Raw genomic sequence first — 4,128 nt, 5'->3', positions numbered from 1 at the left:
AATTGAAGGAAACCTGAGTCTATTCTCCCTTACACAGTAAAGGATTTCTTTTCAGATAGTCATCTATGAATACATTCACTGCCTAACAGTGTGTAGTATCCATTCAAAGAATATCTTTCATTGTCTATTGGTCTAGTTATATAATGAAAAAAATGAAAAAATAATTATAATAAAAATACTGCAAAAGTTCCATCACCATAAGGTATCAACTATCCAAGATCCTCTGATTCTTTCAATCTTTATCACTACAGAAAGCAAGCACATTTTATAGACATAATTTCTACAAGAAATAAACAATATATAATACTTTATGCTACTTCTTATTTAATATTTTTCAAGTAGCTATTGAAAATAGGTATTTATCTATATGGTATAATTTACACTATGTTAATATGTTTTGTTTTATTATACCACCATTATTTAAGCAGTTCCTAAATCCTGATAATTTTGGTTATGTTTGGCTTTTTAGTTGAATATACTTACAAATATCTTTGGATTTTCATTCTTTCTTTTATACTATTTTCTTGACACAAACATCAAAAGTAAATTTACCAGGGTAAGAGAAACTTGTTTTATAATACGGCTTTTTTTAGTAGTATACCAGATTGATCTACAGGAAAAATAAATGTATAGTGTAAAGGGCACCTGCTCCCAAAAAGCCCTCACTACATTGGATTTATTATTCACCTGGTACTTCATAATTGTTTATGGTTGCACTTATTTATTTATGTAATTTAGATATTTGAAATAAACTTTATTCTCACTCTAATTGAAAAGGAATAGGCATGACTGTAACAAACAAGGTTTCAGCACTGAATATTGTGATGTGACTGCAGAATTTTTATATTTGAACCTCAATAAGGAAACAACTGCATTCCAAAACAGCTAAATATGGAGGTCCAAAAAATGAAGATATTTTTTAACTGCTATATTTACTCCAAAACCCATTCATCTCCTTCAGCATCCCAAAGATCAAGCACAGGTACTGCTTAGCTATATAATAAAGTGCCCAAAACAATGCACCATTGACATCATATGACAGTTACCTATAAAACTAGACTTCTGACACTGGGGTCCAGCTTTTCTTTCTCACAGGTCATCATCCTCATCCGCGAGAGTAGTGGTCTGAGCAACCTCCAAGTCATGCTCATATTCTGCCGCCAAAGCTGGGTCCATGGCAACCTCAGATGGGGCAAGAGCAGGCATGGCAACAAACTCCAAGTTAGGGTCTCCAATTCGTTTTCTAGCAAGCCAGAGGAAGGGCTTTCCAAAGGTGTAGTTAATTTTGGCAGAAATGTTGTAGTGCTGAAGATTCTTCTTTCAGTGGAAGACAATGATTTTGCCTTAACTTTCTTGTTGTTCTTAATATCCACTTTGTTGCCACACAACATGATGGGGATGTTTTCACACACTTATACCAGATCTCTATGCCAGTTAGGCACATTCTTGTAAGTAACTCTAGAAGTTACATCATTCATTATAATAGCATATAGCTTGCCTGTCATAGCCATCTCTCAGTCCACCAAATTTCTCCTGACCAGCTGTATCCCGTGCATTGAATTTAATAGGTCATCGGTTGGTGTGGAACACAGGGGATGGACCTCAACAGCCAAAGTAGATACATACTTCTCAAATTCACCAGTCAGATGTTTCATGAATGTAGTTTTTCCGGTCCCACTGTCACCAAGCAATACAGGTTTGAACTGAACTTGAGGCTCTCCTTGGGCAGCCATTGTGATGTTACTCCAGGCCTGTCTGACTGAGAGCTCTATGGTTGTCCTTCTCAAATCCTCAGCAATGCTGAAATTTTTCTATTGGTCAAATATCCATCAAGTGCTTAAAATATTGCCAAAAATTCACTGGTCTTACAAATAGGCATCATTGTCCATAGGCAGCATAGTGGAGTGCTTAAGAACATGGACTCTGAAAACCAGATTGCCATCTGTAATGAGCTTTAGAGACAGGCCTCCCAGATAATTACAATTGCTTACCAAATTAAGTATGAGTTCTTCAGCTATGAATTTAAGGCCCCCCCAAAATTCAACTCTATACACTCTTTTGTGAGAGGGAGTGGATTGTTATTATTTCCTAACACTTTTCAAATACATGAAGCAAACTAATAATTTGGTATTCCCTAAGCATCCTGGAAGACTTCCAACCGATATATTCTAAGGTATGATGTTTTACTTTACCTAAAGTCTTCTTCATTAGCAGTAGAAAAAAAATCCAGTTCTTTTTTTAATATTCATCTCACATGTCTTTTTTATCTGATTTCCCCAACCAAATGGGAGTCTTCTCTACTCTGAAATTCTCCTGTGCTTTACCTCTGTTGGGGCATTTAAAATATTCTATCTTCTATTATAGGTAATGCTTTTGTTGGATAGTTGGATTATTAAGGGTACCTAGCATCCTGCCTAGTACTTAGGACGGACTTGATTTTTTTTTCTGAAATAAATGATGAAATGACTGACAAACCAAGGTCTCATCTCATCTAGGCTATATAAGTAAGGTGGAAAATCTAGGGAACTTTCAAATAATTATAAATAATATTTTTGAATTGATGATATAGCAATTTCCTTATCATAGCCTCTGAGTCGCTACATTATTTTTTTTAATCCTCATCCAAGAATATTTTTTCATTGATTTTTTAGAGAGAGTGGAAGACAGAGGGAAAGACAGAGAGAAATATCAAGGTGAGAGAAACACATCGATTGGTTGCCACATCGATTGGTTGCCTCCTGCATACGCCCTGACCAGGGTCCAGGCCAGGGAGAAGACTGCAACCAAGGTGCATGTCTTTGACCGGAATCAAACCTGGGACCCTTCAGTCTGCAGGATGACGCTCTATCCACTGAGCAAAACCGGCTAGGGCTACTATACTTTTTTAAAAATCAATCTTTGTCTTTTTTTTTTGGTACACATTTGACTTCCATAATTTCCAAGGTTGTATCTCAATTTATTTGACCCAAAGACCTTGAGCTAATCCTGACAGAAGAAATTTATCAGCAGCTTCATGCAGTGGTTCTCAACCTTGCTAATGCCACGACCCTTTAATACAGTTCCTCATGTTGTGGTGACCCCCAACCATGAAATTATTTTTGTTGCTACTTTATAACTGTAATTTTGCTACTGTTATGAATCGTAATGTAAATATCTGATATGCAGGATGTATTTTCATTGTTTGCGACCCACAGGTTGAGAACCGCTTAGAGTTTCATATTCTTCAATCCTCATCTCTCGTATACCCTCTACAATGACTGGGCTCCTCTGTTGTTTGTTAACCCTCTCCAATTTACTTGCCTTATGTAGGGCGCGACCCCCAACCATAAAATTATTTTCGTTGCTACTTCATAACTGTAATTTTGCTACTGTTATGAATCGTAATGTAAATATCTGATATGCAGGATGTATTTTCATTGTTCGCGACCCACAGGTTGAGAACTGCTTAGAGTTTCATATTCTTCAGTCCTCATCTCTCGTATACCCTCTAGAATGACTGGGCTCCTCTATTGTTTGTTAACCCTCTTCAATTTACTTGCCTTATGTAGGGCGCGGCTATAGGGTTAAGCTTCAGACTGACCTGTTGGCAAAGCCACAAACAAGTCCCAGATTAGAGGGCACAGCCCTCTTAGCATAATTAACCTTGACCTTATGAAGCTCCCTAGATCCTATCTGGGTAGCTAATGGGCTGTGAGAGGTGCAGCGGAGTGCTGCCAAAACAAGTGAAACTCACAAGAATGTTGTAACTATGGTGACCACTACCTTGTTTTTCTCTGCCTATAAAATAAAGCTTCAGCTTGTTGGCTGGGTCTTTCTGTGTCCTCATCCAGGCATGGAAGATCCTCCCAGCCCCAGCTGTATTCTCTTTGTCTGTCTTTTCTAAATCCTTCACCACCCTCCCTCAGGTTTACCCTTGGCCGTGCTGGTGTGGCACAGCCTTACATTGGATTTACTGAGAACCCCACCACCACCACTACAACCTGTAACCACTCCATTCCTCCCCGCCTCCCTCTAGTGGTATGGAAGTGACATTCTCTATGTTGATTGTTTAAGGGGTTCTCCTAAATAGTCAATAGGAATACTTTGGAGCACTATAGTTTTACTTTTATGAATCTAAACATGAATTTA

At 37.8% G+C, this 4,128-nt stretch overlaps 1 pseudogene; it reads right to left on the bottom strand.

The window, feature by feature from the left end:
• Positions 1–650: 650 nt before the first annotated feature.
• On the bottom strand, positions 651–1,788 carry LOC102242696 (annotated as a pseudogene).
• Between the last annotated feature and the right edge of the window lie 2,340 nt (positions 1,789–4,128).

The sequence above is a fragment of the Myotis brandtii genome, unplaced genomic scaffold, assembly GCF_000412655.1.
Source record: "Myotis brandtii unplaced genomic scaffold, ASM41265v1 scaffold123, whole genome shotgun sequence".
Lineage (NCBI taxonomy): Eukaryota > Metazoa > Chordata > Mammalia > Chiroptera > Vespertilionidae > Myotis > Myotis brandtii.
This window is presented reverse-complemented; position numbering and strand designations above follow the sequence as displayed.